General features: G+C 33.5%; 1 protein-coding gene and 1 long non-coding RNA gene across 2 annotated transcripts in view; both read left to right on the forward strand.

Moving 5' to 3' along the window:
- Positions 1–19,593, forward strand: part of LOC114335767 (5-hydroxytryptamine receptor-like) — a 614,707-nt gene that overhangs the window by 129,485 nt on the left and 465,629 nt on the right. The window lies entirely within an intron of this gene.
- LOC126886003 (uncharacterized) lies at positions 9,937–12,678 on the forward strand. The gene is made up of 2 exons (XR_007698537.1): positions 9,937–11,200; positions 11,715–12,678. It is a non-coding gene; the product is annotated as an uncharacterized LOC126886003 (long non-coding RNA).

Raw genomic sequence — 19,593 nt, forward strand, 5'->3', positions numbered from 1 at the left:
GCCGCGTTTACTTCTCTATTTATTGTTATTCGACTTATACGTTCCATTGTACTATAATCTTCTTCTATGGATGCTATACAATGTGCAATTTCTCTCACTACTTACATTCAAAACGAACAATTTCTCACGCGGTCAGAAAAGTCGGCCATTGCAGAGAGAAATATTTTTTTCATGGGTTCTCCATACATATGATCGCCATTTCCATGGTAACATTGGTAACATTGCACAATACATACACAATTATTTTTGTCAAACAAGATGTGTTGAAGCAAAACTTACCAGGAATTACCTTTCAAAACTGTTCATATATAACTGTTCATTATAATTTTAAATAAATAGAGCATCTATATAAATTTTAACCCTTATCCGGGCAAGGTGGGTCCAACGGGCCTGAGACGCCAATTCTTTTATCACAAACTGATAAAAAATTTTTATTGAATTTTATGCATCACTGAATTTGTTTAGAAGTATGTTTCCTTCAACATAGTCATGAGCAATTCAAAATATTAATTATATCATTAAAATTAATGCGTCGAAATGATTTTGTCACGTAAAGGGGCAACACGGACCCGTCGGACCCTATTTGTTTTTATACCTAAAATCTAAATATTTGTTACAGAAGTTAATCTGGCAGTAAGGTAATGTTTTTGTGGATTATCTGAACGACTTTTATGATTCCGGAAATCCCATAATAGAGTCTAAACGTGTAACAAACAATGTAAACATCTCTTTGATGTGAACATCAAAGAGATGTTTACAATCAGTGTTATGTCTATTCTAAATGAATTTTATAATCATTGTTGGAATGCAATAATACTGTTAGGTAGCTACCTGTACATATTTTTAAATCAATAATGCATCTGCTATCAGTCGTTTGATATCAACTAATATATGACTAATAAAATATATGAGTAATAGAAAAATAAATGGCTAATCTATGTTTTTTTTTGTTTTTATTGTTTTTTTTACCCTAATACTTAATAATAATTTAATTTGTCATATCAATTTGCCATTCTAGTTAAGAATAAGCTAATCTTGTGGCTTAGTCCCAACTAAAATAGTAAATTGATATGACAAAGTATTAATTTATAAAAGAGAAATAATATTATTCTTCTGACTTTGCGTTTTATTCATTTTGTAAAGATTGTTTTTGTCGGTACTTTATACATGAGTTGCTAAGTACCATAATCTCGTCTCAGAAGGGTTTTCACACAATATTGAAAGCCAACAACACCGTAATCTTTTTCCAGGTTATGCGTAAACATCAACCCCTCTTTTCAAATAAAATGGCATGGTAGATTTACAGAAGTTTTTATTTATTTATTAATTAAGTCTTTATTTGGCTCCAAATGTTTATTACTTTTGAATAAATATTTTTTCTACAAAAGTTTTCTTGCATTTCATTATTTTGTGCAAATCCTTCAGGTAGATCGCACCCTCGAGGTAGACCGCATACTATAGTAGCACCTTTTTTTTTAATCTCGACAATTTAAATTTAACTTAAATAAAAAATCAAAAAGGAATATTACAAATATATGAGTAAATATGAATAGTACATTCAAGAACAGTGGTGGGCGTAACGGGCTCGAGTTGCCCATTACGTAAGTAAACTGTGTTGCCCGGATAAGGGTTAAGAATATTAAATATCTGCATGTACCTATATATATTTTATTTCAATTTATGCATATAATATACCTAAAACACCTAAATTATTTAATTTTGAAGTTTGAACTCTTGACAAAACCACACCCATAGAAAAAGTATAGTGTACAACACTTGAGAAAGTGACATATTTCTTCCTCGCTTGATTTGCGGCACTCGCCTCGTGCCAAAAAAATTCTGCGCTAGTGAGAAATATGTATTTTTTCTCACTTGTACAATATACTATTCTTACCCAGCCGTTGGTGTTCTCTACTTTGCATATCCATCGTATATTTGTTTTTATAGCTCTATACTCTATACCATAGTGTCTTTCAAAAGATTTTTCATCTCCACTTTTCTAGCATTTTGTTATTGGTTCTCTCTGTGATGGGTCGTGTTCCTGCAGCATTTTGGCATTAGGGTTCTAGTGACATTTTTTTAATTCTGCCTTTCATTATTTTACCGATAGTGGTTTGTTCTTCGTATTTCTCGCATTTCTCCATATTGTTTCATTCACATCTTGCGGCTTTGTTTGCTGAATATTTTTATCTTTCACTTCTGTTTCGATCTTTCCATAGCTAGATAGTGTAATGCCTAGATATTTAAACACACAATCGTTCTATTGACGCTCCAGTTTCAATTTACATCTTAGTACCTACATGTGCTCTTATAACTCTGCATTTTGACTTCTTTAAGGTACTAGTACACATCATAGACCAAAAATAATCATTTTATTCAAGAATTTTTTTCTCAGAACCTTTATTAAAAATGAACATAAAACTATTTACATATTAATATCTAACTCTTTGAGAGTACAAAAATTATACCTTTTTTCTTTTATGCATGTACACTAATATTATAGAGGACGCAAAAGTCGAGGCCTCGAAAACTGATGTCAAACAGTTTATCTCAGGATTGGGATCTCTGAAACAAAAAAATTGCATGGCATTTGAAAAAGGAAAGTTTCTTACGTGACAATTTACCACAATTTGACCAAAAAATAAAAAATAAATAAACTGACAAAATGAAAGAAAACAGGCGACTTTTTCACAAATTTTTTTTCAAATTTCCGTAAAATCTTTGTTTTTTGAAATTTTTTACCAACGGTAGTAAACTGTCACGTAAGAAACTTTCCTTTTTCAAATGCCGTAAAATTCTTTTGTTTCAGAGATCCCAATCCTGAGATTAACGAAAATATAGCCGAAAAATAGTAGCTCCGATGGCGGGCAGTTACTGTCTGCTATAAAGTCACTTTATAGTCAAAGTTGGCCTAAGATGGTTGATTGAGGTTTTGGTAGGGTTTCACCATGTTCCCATAGGCAATATCCTGTAACATCGGCGTTTAGCCTGTTGAATATTATTTTTAAATAATGTAAATCGAATTTTAAATTCAACCATTGTTTGGTTCTGGGGCTATTTAGCAAGTATGCACATTCACTGATGATGGACCGATAGGTCTGAAAACGTTCTGAATTGGACATATTTTATTCAATCCATTGGGATTTTTAAGTTTTAATAAATATACCAATTTACATAGAAGTGGTTTTACTTCTTGTTAGAGTTTATTAAAAATATGTTTTACTAATGTTTATTTATAATTTATTGATACAATAGTAAAATTAAAATTAGGAACACATTATTACATTTCTTAAAACAACTTCCTTTTTTTGACAATTGTCTTTTTTGACTTGGGGTCATTTTTTTACCCCCGTTGGTCATCCGTGTAACAAAAAAAAGGTTGGTCATCGGAAGGTTAAGGAAATTAAGGTACGTTAAGGCATGTCCAATTTTTTGGTGGTTAAGGTACTCCGTGCGTTCTTGGCGCCGACAGAAGTTGGATCGTGTGCGCACCGTTTGTGTGCCATTTGAAAACACGTACTAACGCGTACTAATCTAACGAACCCGCCACGAACGCATACCGCACACACGGCGCTAAGTGTTCGGCGCGCATATCTATAGATACCTTTATATTAAATTGGAGCAGCATACGTTGCAAATTATATTCCCTTTTATAGATTAAAAAACTTTAATATGAAATAAAAACCACTTCTATGTAATAGGTATATTTACTAAACATTTTAAAAATCCCTATGGATTGAATCAAATATGTCCAATTCAGAACGTTTTCGGACCCATTAGTCCATCATCAGTGAATTCAAATACCTGCTAAATAGCCCCAGAACCAAACAATGGTTGTAATTATAATTCAATCTACATTATTTTGAAGTAAAATTGAAAAGGCTAAACGCCGATGTTGAAAGATAAAACCTCCGGGAATATGGTGAAACCCTATCATGAAACTGAAATCAGTTTCCTGATACCTGAAAACAGGGTGAAACCCTATCAGTTTCGTGATAGGGTTTCACCATGTTCCCGGAGGTTTTATCTTTCAACATCGGCGTTTAGCCTTTTCAATTTTACTTCAAAATAATGTAGGTTAAACTATAATTACAACCATTGTTTGGTTCTGGGGCTATTTAGCAAGTATTTGAATTCACTGATGATGGACTGATAGGTCCGAAAACAATCTGAATTGGACATATTTTATTCAATCCATTAGAATTCTTAAAATTTTTAGTAAATATACCTATTACAGAGAAGTGGTTTTTATTCATGTTAGAGTTGTTAACTATATGGTATACAGCCAACCTAGAGAACTACCCCCTTTTTAGTTTTTATAGATTAGTTTGGCGACGTCTGCATAGCAAATTATTTTAGGTTATTTTTCTCTCATTTGGTCTCCGGCTTTCATTTTTACTCTGTTTATTATTTTATCTATAATTAAATTGAATAATAAAGGGCTCAGGGAATCTTCCTATATTATTTCATTGTCAGTTTCAATTAGGTTCGTTACTTTTTCTTCTACTTTTAGTTTTATTATGTTGTTCTGGTAAAGACTGTAGATTGTATTGACTATTAGCAGTATTTATCTTGCACAATAAGTGGATAACGTCCTTTAATTTGACCCTGTCCAATGCCTTCTATAAAGTTCCATGAAAACGAACTACGCCGGTTTTTTGTATGATAGCGATTTATTTTGTACTTGCCTCAATATTAATATAACGTCAGTGTATGATCTTCTCTACCTAAAATCTTGTTGTTTTTTCACTAGTCTAAAGCCGGACTCAAACGACTCGTGTACTTGTCGAATAATCGTCACCTGCGTATACTTGCCATGTCGTTTGAGTGGGTCACTCGTACAATTATTTGTCCTTCGTTACCGCTCGTTGGTGTTCCAATTTTTGTCGATAAAAATGACCCGAGTCAAAAGGATTACTATGATTTGTACACTTCCCACGTACATGCTTGTCTGTTCTTGCAAAGTCGCTTAAACTAAATGTATAAATAACATAACAAGAATAAAAAAACCGCTAAACGCCGTAAAAATGAGTGGCGCATACAATATTCTAGCTACAAAAGAGCTGATATGAATATTACGTGGCGCGAAAATGTATTTTCATTTTAAGAGCAACTTTGATGCAGTTTGCATTTTGAAGCTCTTTTGTGGCGCGATTTACTTCAAATTAAGCAAATATTATGGAAAATATTTTAAAATAAAATTAGAAATTTATTTTTCATCAAAATGAAAATATATTTTCGCGCCACGTAATATTCGTATCAGCTCTTTTGTAGCTTGATTGTATGCGCCACTCATTCTTACGGCGTTTTGCGGTTTTTTATTCTTGTATTAGGAGTTTTTCAAAGTTATTTATTAACTAAATGTATGAAGTTCAATGCAATGTTTCTTCATTATTCTACACGATAAGCGTTATATATAGTCGCCTTTCTTGCATTATCTCCCAAATGATCTGGTGTCCATCGAAAAGTACTTTCTATTCGAAATAGATTGAAAAAAAAATATTGGGACGGCCGGTAAATGAACTAGGATTACCCGATCAAATTTAGCGGCTTAACCACTACAGAACTACATAAACCATTTCGGCGATAATGGATAAATGGATTATACTTCTGGAGCTCGATAATTTCAAAATTTCTTAACGGATTTTGAACACTAAACATGAGTTTGAAACGTATTGACAAGTAGTATCTGATGCAACCAAGCTCAAGTATGATAACTGAAGGTATTACATGAATGATTGAGCTTGAAAAACCGTTTTTCCCTTATGATATAGATTTGATCACATTTATGAAGCCCATAACTTAAAAATTCGTATTTTTCTAGATATAAGGTATACACCGTTAGATGCATTCAGAGTCCTCCTACAAACGCTCAGTTATTGGCGCAATTCGTAGGTTGAAATTTTGAGTAATTGTCGAGAAACCAAAAATTTTCAATGCTTAGTTTTTCCGTTTTTCAGCTATACTGAACCTGACCGTTTAGGCACGACTTGAAAGCTTAACTAAATGTTATTGATTTGGTGTATTTGCGGTTTTCCTGTCTCTCCTGGTACCTAAGATACGTTCCCCCAAAAAATATGCCGTTTTGTACCTACCCAGTCCCATAGCTGGCTTCTGGGTGGCCGAAAGTCACAATCTACATTGGTTCTGAATAGGCCCTGACCTCCTCTTAAAACACAGAGAAAAATTCAGATCGGTGTAACCTGTCCACACACATACACAAATACATACCTACATACTTACAAACATATTCCCCCTTTTAAATAGAAGTTGAGTCATATTTCTGAGCTCGGTAACTTTTGAAAGGTATAACCGATTTTCAAAACTAAAAATACGTTGGAAAGATAATAATCGGTACTATCAGAAGCCGCAAAGGTAGAACTTAAATTTTCGAAATCTTTAGGAGTTTTGGGGACTAGCACGAAAAACGGACCCTAAATGGGAAGGGCCGTAAAATGCACACCCTTGGACCAAAATGAATGGTTGACATATGGATAGGCGAGGTTTTTCCTAAACTTTAAGATGGGGTTCGGCCCAATTTTCAATTCAGTCAGATTTAGAAAATCGAAAATTTCGTGTACCTATATAAATATGTATAGTGTCGCATGTACGGGGGTTGTGCACCACTGTCGAGAACTGCCTTTCTCTGGGATTTGCATTTACTGCGATTATTCATTTATCTTCATCTTCTTCACGTGCCATCTCCGCGACGGAGGTTGGCAATCATTATGGCTATTCTGATCTTAGATGCTGCTGCTCTGAATAGTTCGGTTGATGTGCATCCGTACCATTCCCTCAAGTTACGCAACCACGAGATACGTCTCCTTCCTACACTTCACTTGCCCTGGATTTTCCCCTGTATAATCAACTGAAGTATGTTGTATCTCTCATTACGCATAACATGCCCCAGGTACTGCAACTTTCGTGTCTTGATTCATTTATACTTGGGCATTTAGCACTAAAATCACCGGAATAAATTGATTTTCAAATACAACACCTAGTGACTTGCTAGTTTCTGCATTGTGTTTAGGATGATGTCAGACAAAAAGTGTACAATAGAAAAATGGGTGGAAATGTATAATTAATAATTGCATCTTTTTTTTTATTAATGGCTTTGACAGAGCCAATTAGCCAGACTATTTGTATTTTTTTGTATGGTATTACAATAACAATTTTAAGTTAATATCTATGCCTACTTATTATCTAAATTTACAGAGTGTTATAATATATTAATGGATACATTTTTCAATTTTGTGTGATATTTTTACAATTTTATAATTCAGGTAAAGGACAATTTAGATCAATTAACTTTTCAAACATTACTTTAATATTTTGTCTGTACAGTCCACACTCCAATATGAGGTGCTGTAGATCTCCCATTCCACCACAGGCGCAATATGGGTTATCACTGATACCTATGCTGTGTTTGTATGCTGGGGTTAGTGCGTGATTTGACCTCATTCTGTTTATTGTTTTTATAGATTATTGATATATGTTTGATAGATGTGATATGTTTGAGAGATAGAGATGTGATATGTTTGATATGATTGATAGATGTTTATTGTTTTTATAAATAGCCTATTTGATTCTTGTTTAAACCATCTCTCATTGGGAATTAGTGGCTGGCAATTTCTAAAATTTATTCCCGTTGTACTTTGGTTATATACACGTTGCCAATTTTGTTTGCAATGGTTTTTACTGATATTATCTATATCGGTTACTGGTAGAAGTATGTTGCTGATGTTTAGTTTGGTTAAAGTTGCAGATTTAGCTAATTTGTCGACTTCTTCATTTCCTAATATTCCAGAATGTCCTTTCACCCAACAAATAATAATTGAACTGCCCAAGGATGTAATATCATAATATAGACTCTTAATTTCTATCTCAATGTGGTTTAGATTTTTTGTCGATTGGATAGAAGTGAGTTTGTCCACAATACTTCTACAATCGATGAAAATGATATAATTGCATCTTAAAGCGCATAACACTCATACAAAATTACATAAATATGACAAAATAAGCAACAAATTATTACGGGCCAAATTATATTACTTGGGGGGTTTTTGGGGTCGATGAACATGACTATGCCGTCAGAGCCTACCTATCACCGGAGCATCTGGTGTCCATGGTCACACATCTGGTGTCCATGCTAAGGCACATCATCTGAAGGTTCGAGAGCTATCGGCGCTAAATAGTAGTTTGTACAGTCGCTAAACATGAATACGCCATCAGAACCGACCCCCGGAGCACCTGGTGCCCAGAGTCAGTTTCATACCACGTCATCTTCTAAAATTTCAAGGATTTTCGACCTTAAATCGATGCAAACAGATTATTCAGGACTTTTTGAGGTTGCTGAAAACAAATATGCCACCAGAACCAACATCCGGAACATCTGATCTCTAGGCTCACATCATCTTCTGAAGTTTCGAGAGCTTTTGGCACTAAATTAATGCAAACACATTACACGGAAGTTTTTGGTATTGCTGAATACAAATACTACATCAGAACCGACCCCCAGAGCACTTTGCGCCCGCGGTAATTTATAAGGCACATCATCTTCTGGAGTTTCGAAGGTTTTCGGCACTGAATACATGCAAATAAATTCCTAGGCGGTTTTTGGGTCGCTGAATATGAATACGCCATCAGAACGAGCCCTTCGAGCACCTGGTACACTTTTATACCAGAGTTTTCAGGGTTTTTGGTCACCAGGTGCACCGGAGGGTTGGTTTTTATGGCGTATTCATATGCTACGACCCCAAAAACCCCCGAGTAATCTGTTTTCATCAATTTGGTGCCGAAATCCCTCGAAACACGTGTCTTAGCAGTGAACCTGGACACTAGGTGCTCCGAGACACCAGGTGTTCTGATGGCGTATTCGTCCTCAGTGACCCCAAAACGCCCGAGTAATGAAATCTGGCCTTAATACACTTATTTTGACATGTTTAGTTTATGCACTTTAGGATGCATATTATGCATTTTAAAATACAACTATGCATTTCCACCCATTTTTCCATTGTAGACATTTTTCCTGGCATCATCCTGAACACAATGAAATAAGTTGTAATTTTCTAGGTGCTGTATTTAAAAATCGAATTATTTTTTCCTAAATGTCCTTTCTATTTATTAATAATTACACCACTGTTCATTTGTCAAGGTCGATAAGCCAAATTAATGTTTACGCTTGCATGCTTGCAAATTGTACACGTAGTGTGAGCGCCCTGCTTCCCATCGCAAACCCAAACTCGTATACTTTCCATAGGTGAATAATGCTGTACTTGCAAAGTACATGAGTCCTTTGATACCGGCTTTATAACAATATGACTACCCATCAGAAAGTTAAGCGCCAAAGTGTAACCATAAAACTCCTACTAACGTTGAGTTTCGGCTTCGACTAGATCTAGTCTTCTTCGAAAAAATGAATGTATTTAAAAAGTATTGGTCCGAAATTTTGTGCATACGCACTTAATTTCAACAAATCAAATCCTGCCTAAAGCTTTAAAATGCAAATGATACCTATGGCTTAATGTAATTGACTGGATAATAAGTCGATGCTGCTGCTGGTTCTATGGATTGTAGCTGAATGAGTAGATTGTAAGTTGGTGAAGATGCCGAGGAACGAACCAGTTGAGATTTAAGGCAGCTATTGAGTTTTTGCATAGTAGTTGCTATGCTGCTGCAGTCTTTGTCCCATAATTGGTGCAACACGAAGCTCAAGGAAGTCACGCGCAACGAAGGGAACAAGAAAAATATAATAAGGCCAAAAAACTAATACGAAAAACGTTGTATTCGCCAGAGTACAATTTTTAAACATTTTTCCTTGTGATGTTTTACTACTAAACTATTTTTAATGGGAAATAAGCTACATAGTCCAGAGAAATAAGGTTTTTTGAGCAGCCAGGTTGCAAATGGATTTTTTGGGTACTGGGTCAATACCTGTTGTGCATACCCTCTACCACGAGTAGATGCGGGCTTGCCAGTATCTTTACCTTTTAGCATACCCTATACCATGAGTATAGTGGGCTTGCTAGTATCTTTACCTATATTGTGTCTTCCTATCACTGCCCAAGAGAGTAGAGGTTAAGGATTATCTTTTACCTTGCTTTTTAGTTGTTGTTGATATCCGGAACCATATCATATAGGTTTAGCTTTGTAGCAATGTAGTTTCAACTAGTCCTGATGAATTAGTCCCTCATTGAACTCTCGGGTGATTAATAGAATTTGTTCGCTCTAGTGTCAATGTTGGGTAGAGTTAATAGGATTTGTTTTAGTTTGATTGTTGTGAATGGTTCTGGTAATATTGTGTTAGGGGTTGTTAATAAACGCCTGTAATTTAGTTTTAATGATGGTTTATTAACACATGAGAATGTAGATAGTAAGTAGTGTTAAGAGTTAACTTACTCTATAAGGTTGTATAATTATATTTAGAATGTAAGCGATTAACACGTGATTGTTTGTTTTTTTTTTTTTTCAATCTTTGGTTTTACTAAATTAAAATTATCGCGTTGAATAACTTATGTCGGTCAGTTACCTATGTCGGTTAGTTACACATCTTTTCTATGTTTTATACTTTCTGCAAATATGATTAAATATGTCTCGCGTGGCCTTTATACTGTCTGTATGACTTCGTTCCTGATTTTTGTTCCGCCTCCTCAGCAAATAGTATGGCTGTTGAGGCTACCATAATTATGGTTTTATACCACCACGTTTCTCCTTTACTGTGTCCATCCTCGGGTTCGCCCTAGCGTTAGTTCGCTCAGGAAAACTTAAAAAAAAAAAGGAATCCTTTGGGAGTTTTCCTTTTTTTTTGCTGGAGATGAGGGAGAATGTAGCAGTTACGCTACTAACTAAATAAATCCAAATAAAATTTCATCAAATACCCCTAAATAAATCCCGTGTGCGACGCCGTCGATCGACTTAAGAACGATATCTCTCTGCTCACGCGCGAAAACCTCGGCGTTCGATTTTGTCGATCCGAATCGGAACGGCAGTTTTGGTCAGGCTCAGAGCGAACACGCTGTGTTTTTTTTTCCTAAGTGGCGGATTTGGACGAGATTTTGGATAAAATGGAGCAGATATATCACTAAAATGAAGGAACATTAAGACCATCTTTTTTGGAATAGCGATAATATCAAAACTCAATTTATCTTTGGTTTTTTTTTACATAAAAGAAGTTTAAGGCCAGCGTGTTTCGTCTGTCCAAGTAAGTAAACTGTTGATATATTTCTCATTATTTTTCGTGGTAATGCATCATTGTAGTTAAGTTCATATATAATCCATATTATAATAATGATATTCATTTCCATTTACAAAGGAACAATCAATCAAGGCCACAGGGTTTTAGTGTTAAATTTAAATTCCAAATTGTAGATCATATTATCCTTTAAATATTTGAAAAGAACATTAAAGGTCAAGTTTTTCTAGTGTCCAAACCTAAATTCTAATATCTTTTATACCTTATCGTGACGTTTTTACTTAAGTTTTTTATCTGTGATTTATAAAAAGTTTTAACGAGTATCTATACAGTCTATCTGTCACGCCCATCTAATGCGCACGTCCCTGTCATGTCTGAATTGAAGTAAACTTCAGAAATTTTGACATGACATATGGATACCTAACCTACCTAATATTTGATGTTTTTGTTTGGGCCTGTTCAATATGTACTGCTACTGTTATTGTAATACATAAATAACTAAATTTAATAAACTTTATTGTAGATTCCGCCACTTAGACACTTAGTGACTTAGTCACTTAGTTACGTCGTAACTTAGTCACTTTGCATTCCTTTGCATAATTTATGTCACTTGAAGTATGTACCAGTAACTGTTAGCAACTTTGCCATGGTTTACCCATAGAGCTCGCTGTTTCGTTGGAGAAAACCAGTACCTGACTTCACAACATTTAGGATTTTTCAGTAGGACTTGCCCACCACAGCATCCAACCAGTTTATCGTGCCAAAAGGACTCTCCTATGGACTTCATCTTGAATTCTTAAATAGGAACTGTGGTGAAAGATAAGTTTGTTTACTTTTATTATTTATATATTTTGGGTACTCTATAGTTGCTTGCACTGTAAACTGTTTGTATGCATACAATCGAGTGGAACTAGGTACATATTTTCGTGACAGATAGGGTTTTCAGGTCTTTGTTTTGTTCCATATTATAAATAGTAGTTTTTTCTAATTAAGTAAGTCTTGTTTAATAATAATCATAAATAATTGTAGCTTAAAATTTGATAGGGAATCGGGGGTAAAATTTTGTCGAGCTTTTAAAATAGGGAATATGTCTAGTGGGTTTTTACATTGTATATTAAGAGTCTGACCAGCTCATTTATATAAGTCAATTGTATAATAATTAGTATTTTTGCTAGATGAGATACTTAATTTTTGGTAACCGTAGCGTTCTTGTCGTGTACGTATCTCATTAGACGAGTTCAATTTAGGAAATATTACTAACTTTTAGTTGTAAGAACTTTGTGCTATTCACACGGACTTTTGCTTTTGGATTTTCTACTAATACATTTACTTAGCGCAGTGTGTAGTGGTTAATTGTAAGTTAGTGGCTGTTTGGTCCTGTTTGACCGTTTCACCACCCACTACCACTGTTATTGTGTTTTGATTTATATATTACATTGTCAATATATGTATAATAGAGTTATTGTTAATATATTTGTTATTAGAAAGGTTGATGTTTTATTTCAGTCTGTATTACCAGTATATAATATAGCAAGACACGGTTAGTATTTAGTATTTTGTATTTCAGGTGGTTGTAACCAGTGTCATAGAGTTCCTGTTGTTCGTTACTTCAAAAATCTCGAACCTGTCCAACTTCTTGGTTCTGAGAGCTGAGTTGTTCGTTCGAGTTGGCGCCCTTTGTTCTTCTTCTTTCTTTGTTGTATCTCGATATTATTTTATCTCTAGCATTCTGATCTATTTTTCTTCCATTTTTGTGTTTGCAGGTCTCATTTTCTTTCTAGTTACTATCATTTCATTATCAATTTTTTTTTTCTCATATCTCCAAAGCCAATATTCGGTGTATAGAAGCTAGCCCAAATACCCACTTGAGATTTAGTGTCTCTCTGCCCATTTAATTTGTCCTTCTGAGCTAAGCCCCTCTTCTTGTCGTCTTAAATCTCTTATCATTTCTTTTACCCATCTTTATTCAGTTCTTCTTCTCTTCAAAAATCTCTATACCCAGAGTATAGAGGTTTCAATATATCTAATACATTATAAATACAAAATTATCCGTCACAGTTCGGACGAGAAACTTAGTTATTAACAAATAAGATTCAAAAATTGCAGTTCTTTAATTTAAATCGCTACAGGTAAAAATAGGGTAATTAAATATCTTATCTATAATATTATTCTTTTTATAGAGGAGCCAAGGTTTAACATGGCACTTTTTGAATTTTAGTCCGATCCTCTTGTGTTTCGGAAAGTGCAAAAGAAGACTAAAATTTCAAAAATAAAAAATGTGCTATAACTTTTGCGAAAATGGCCTAAGACTTTCATAGTGCAGGAATAGTTAAGTCAAACATTCTGTATAATGCACACAAAATTTTAAGACGATTCGTCAATTAGTTTAAATTTTATTCAATTTGTTTATCGCAAAGAGCTTTTTTTCGCAATGTTATTGTTCAGAAAATAATAACGACATAGCAATTCTGTGGAAACCACATGCAAGAATAATAGTTATGTTTTTATAGTGTTGAAAAAAATCATTAAAAAGCCTTTTTTATCGCTCCGAAAAAAGTTTAGTAAAATAGAGTCATTTTTGGCTTCTAAACAATTTGAATAACTTTGGTAATATTGATTATAGAGTAAATATACTTTAGGATTTCCAAAGAAGGTATTTTTATACGAATTTTCAAAAAAAAATTTGCCTAGGTTAATTAGGTTCAAAGTTAGCCACTTTTTTTATTTAATTCGCAGTTACTTCTATATACATCAAATTCTCCTGCAACAGTGTTAGTTACCATACTACTCCAAAACGGCTTGGCCGATTTTCATAAAAAATTTACACGTTTATCCTGTAGGACGTTGAAGAGGTTTTAATCTATTTTTTATACCCATAAGTTATAAGGGGGTTTTCCCCCTGAAATATTTTTTATTTTTTTGGACAAAATTATCTACCTTAATTTTATATGATGTAGAATTAAAAAATACATACAACCCTTAATTTTCACTCTTATATCACCAACCCCTATTTGTTAATAACCATCTATATATTTACATCTATAAAATTCTCCTGTCACAGTGTTAGTTTCCATACTCCTCCGAGACCGCTTGACCGATTTTTACGAAATTATATATCTATATTCGGTAGGTCTTAGAATCGGTCGTAATCTACTTTTCATATCCCTGAGTGATAAGGGGAGTTCCCCCTAACATTTTGTAATGTTAGGTGGGGTTGTGTGTACATAACGTACTCTATAAGACTACGAGTACATACAAATTAAAATAATTATGATCAAAATCCATCAACAAGTTCCAGCGATATTAATCGCAGCATATGTTTCAGCAATCAATGATTCGTGGGACAATACTCAAGAGATTAAATCGCATCGGAAAAGCAAAGAGTGCATTCTTGACTATGAGCTCTGTGTTCAAGAGCCATGACATCACTCTAAAAACAAAAATAAGGCTCCTTAAATGTTACGTGTACTCAGTGCTTCTATACGGAGTAGAAACGTGGACATTGAAGGCGGAAACTCTATCGAAACTTCAAGCTTTTGAGCTATGGTTGTACAGAAGGGTCCTGAAGATACCATGGACAGACAAAGTCACCAATGAAGAAGTACTACGGAGGATGAACATAACCGCAGATTTAGTCAACATCGTGAAGGGCCGTAAGCTGCAGTACTTGGGGCATATAATGAGAAATCAAGGCAGAAATCAAGGGCTGCTCCAGTGCATTTTAAAAGGTAAAATTGAAGAAAAAAGGGCTCCAGGACGAAGAAGAGTATCCTGGCTTGCTAACCTGAGAGCATGGTACAGAGAGACCTCAACACAACTATTCCGTATAGCATCTAACAGAGTCATCATAGCCAGAATGATCGCCAACGTTCGGAGCGGACAGGCACCCTAAGAAGAAGAAGATGTTTGCAGAATCAGTTTCATTTTTTGAGTGCACGTATTTTAGAAATTCCCCTCCACCGACCACGAATTAATTTCGTTCGGACGCCATTTTTAAAGATTTATTAACCACTTTGTTGAGGTTCAAAGTTTACTCAAACTTTGACACATAACCTATATATCTTTAACTTCAAAATGGCTCTAGTTAGGTTGCTTAATTGTTATAAACAAGTAGCCGTCAATTAAATAAAAAAAGTGGCTAACTTTGACCGTAATTAACCTAGGCGAAAAGTTATTCTTCGAAAATTTGTATAAAAATACCAGTTTTTCAAATACAATTGTAGTCTTAGCCTACAGTAAATATTAACAAAGTTATTCAAATTGTTTATAAGCCAAAAATGACTCTATGTTTGTAAAGTGTTTTCTGAGTGATTAAAATGACTTTTTAATGATTTTTTTAAACGCTTTGAAAACATGACTATTCTTCTTTCAAATTGTTTTCACAGAATTGCTGTATCATTATTATTTTCTGATCAATAATATTGCGAAAAAAAGCTCTTTGAAATAAACAAATTGAATACAATTTAAACTAATTGATACATCGTCTTAAAAATTTTTGTGCGTTGTGTGGACTGTGTGACACAACTTTTTGTGCAATATGAAATTCCTAAATTCATTTTCGCAAAAGTTATAGCAAATTTGTTATTTTCAAAATTTTAGTTTTATTTTGCAATATCCGAAGCAACAAATAATACTAAAATTGAAAAAACGCTCTTTTAAACCTTGGCTCATCGACTAAAAGAAAAATATTATAAATAAGACATTTAATTACCCTATTTTTATCTGTAGCCATTTAAACGAAAAAATTCTCATTTTTAACCCTTATTTGTTAATAACTAAATTTCTCGTCCAAACTGTGACGGGCATTTTTGTATTTATGTTATAGTCAAAGCCCGAATTTCAGGCACTCCTAGGTTTGACTAGGCAATCCTCAGGTCTGACTGATGGTCTTAGTCAAAGCCCGAAATAAATTACAATTTCGGCCTTTGACTAGTCAAACCTAGGATAGACTAAGTTGTTCAGGCAAAGGTCGAAATTTAATTTTATGAAATCGGGGTTTGGCTAGTCAAACCCCGATTAGCTATTAAAATGTCGTAATTTGTTAGATTAGGTTTAATAAAACGTCATTTTTTAATTTCAATGTTTATTATTTTTATATTATTATTAAAATAAAAAAAAAGTGTTGATTCTCACATGTTGAGGTATTATGGCATTTAAAGTTGCACGATACGTTAGACCTTTTACACTTACTTACATAATTTTGAAGAGCATTATTTCTTATTGCAGTAGCATTTTGCTTGGTCTTCCAAATTTAGAATCTTTTGTACTAATTTCTCTTAGAGACAACTGAACATCTGGAACATCCTCTAAATTAAAAAAATTCTCTTCTGTACTAATTTCTCTTAGAGACAACTGAACATCTGGAACATCCTCTAAATTAAAAAAATTCTCTTTGCATTCTCGTATTTGATTTCTTGAAAAAAATGTGGTTTTATCTTGTATGGTACCCAAAATATTTCGAGCATCTCCTTTGGCTCTATCAAAGCTAGGGATATATAGGTATTGTTACAGTTTTTCCGATCGAAATTGCAGGAAATTTTTTTCACTTAATTGTTTCATAGCATTAGCCTGGGCATGAAGACCTTCAATCGCCTTTCCTTTATTTATTTTAATCTTTTCTATCTGTGCACAACGCATGCATGTAACTTTTCTTTGGTTTGGGTTTGACCATATACTTGGTCAAACCAAATTGTCCAAATTACGTGTAAATAATAATCAAACTCCGTTCGCTCAACTCAGACACATTTTGACAGATTCAGAGTAGGAAACGTACAACACAAAATTTCCTACCTCACAATATTAACAGCTCAAATAGAGTTGGTTTCATTAAAAGAAGAAGGATTATTGGAAATGTTGGGAGTGTATACTAAACTCATACAATTCTGTGGAATCTATTTCCTCAAAATAATTTATTCTTTGTAAAAAATTTAATAATTTTAAATATTTAATGTTAAATAATTTTCTCATTTTTTATGGTGTAAATAAATTCTAATTATTTAAAAACTTATAACAATACCTATCCCCAGCTTTGATAGAGCCAAAGGAGATGCTCGAAATATTTTGGGTAACATACAAGGTAAAACAACAGACGGTTTACATAGAGTTGGTACGAAATACGGAACAATAAACACACTTTTTTCAAGAAATCAAATAAGAGAATGCAAAGAGAATTTCCTTAATTTCGAAGATGTCCCAGACGTTAAGCTGTCTCTAAGAGAAGTTGCTACAAAATATTCTAAATTTGGAGGAAAAGGCTTTATAAAATGCTCTATAAAGTGAAATGAGAAATGCTGTTCAAAATTATGTAAGTGTAAAACGTCTAACGCATTGTGCAACTCTAAATGCCATAATGCCTCGATATGTGAGAATACACACAATTTTTTTATTTTCATTCCGACAATATAAAAATAATAAACATTAAAATTAAAAAATGACGTTTTATTAAACCTAATCTAACAAATTACGACATTTTAATAGCTGATCGGGGTTTGACTAGTCAATCCCCGATTTCATATAATTAAATTTCGACCTTTGCCTGAACAACTTAGCCTCTCCTAGGTTTGACTAGTCAAAGGCCGAAACTCTAATTTATTTCGGGCTTTGACTAAGACCGTCAGTCAGACCTGAGGATTGCCTAGTCAAACCTAGGAGTGCCTGGAATTCGGGCTTTGACTATAACATTTATAATGTATTAGGTATATAGTACCCAAAAAACCCATTTGCAACGTGGCTGCTCAAGTGTCCCGAACATGGTATATTTTTGTCTTATTTCCCTGGTGTAACAATTTTACCAAAAAATGATTTTATTAACGTTTCGAAGCCCAAATCGGGTTTCGTTGTCAAAATACAAACTACTAAAATTTTTATATTTTAGTAGTATTTTGTATTTTGACAACGAAACACGATTTGGCCTTCGAAACGTTAATAAAATCATTTTTTGGTAAAATTTTGGCTTATTTCCCATTAAAAATAGTTTATTATAAAAATGCCACAAGGAAATATCTTCAGAACAACTTGTTTTCCTAAAATTACAACAAATTACAATTTTAAGAAAATACTAAATAGGAAATAACTAGAGCTCGGGAAATATGCAAAATGCATATTAAGTGCATATTTGCATATTTTGGATAAATTGTGCATATGCATTTATAAAAATTGCAAATTTTCAGACTTTTTTTACCTTAAACGATCCCCAACAAAAAAATTAAAGAGAAATGAAAAGCCTCAGATCTAAACAATAAATTTGAATTTCTCATAGAACCATTTTCTGGTAATATTCAATCTCTGCCTTTCAACAATTTATAAGGCAAGGAGAAAAACAATAAAGGAAACGAAGGGAACTCTACGATATGCAGTCACATTTTGTTAGTGAAAATATTTTATTATTGTTAAGTGATGCTGCGCTGTATGACCAAAGGTGGACAACATTTAAAAGTATTTTTTTCTACGGCCGTGCTAAAAGAGCCACTTTCACGCACGCATTTCGTTTAAGAAAATTGCACTTTCCCGCACGGCGTACGTGAAAATAAATTTTTCCGCACGGCGTGCGGGAAAATAAAATACCTTGTAATGTGGCATTATAATATATTTTCTCTACGACCGTTTAATAATATACTTATTATTCGATATTTTTGAATACATAATAACACCCATTACTTTGCCCGTGAGTAATAATTCATTACTCACGGGCTGAAGTTACTCGCGGGTCATTACTCACGGGTTGAAGTTAGACTCAAGTGGTGCATGGCACTTTTAATATACCTATTAGCAAACAAAATTACTTAAACTTGTTTATTTAATAAAATATTAATTGTAATTTATATGAACAATTAAATTTGAAAAATGTTTAATAGTATATTATGCAACGAGCATTTAATGATCGTCATTATGAAGCGAGTATGAGGGTTACGAAACGAGCCGTATGCGGCGTGTTTCGTACAGAGTACGAGCTTCATAATGATAATTAAATGCAAGTTGTATACACTATTTTTTCTATTATCATTCACAACAAAAAATATATTCAAATTTATTAATTTTGTAACACAAACAAATTAAGTAGTTTGTCAGTTTGACAGTTTGTTTACATATTGAGAACTGTCAAAGCGTATGTATTTGACTCGCCATTGGTCACTGCGCGTTTACCACCTTTATCGCGAATGCCATATCGCGATTCTATTGGTTAAAAATCTGTATCTTAATTAAAATCTGTATCATAATGAAGTTAACTATGATACAGGTAGTGACATCATAATTGATATATTATAGTATGAGAATAGAAAAACTAATATTTAGATATTATTTACCAATTTATTTCAAATTTATCTTGTTGTGTTCATGTTTTAATGAAATTAGCGCGATAATTCGATGAAATAAAATTATTTTGACATAATATTTAAAAGTCA

This window comes from Diabrotica virgifera, chromosome 6 (assembly GCF_917563875.1).
Source record: "Diabrotica virgifera virgifera chromosome 6, PGI_DIABVI_V3a".
In the NCBI taxonomy this organism is placed as follows: domain Eukaryota; kingdom Metazoa; phylum Arthropoda; class Insecta; order Coleoptera; family Chrysomelidae; genus Diabrotica; species Diabrotica virgifera.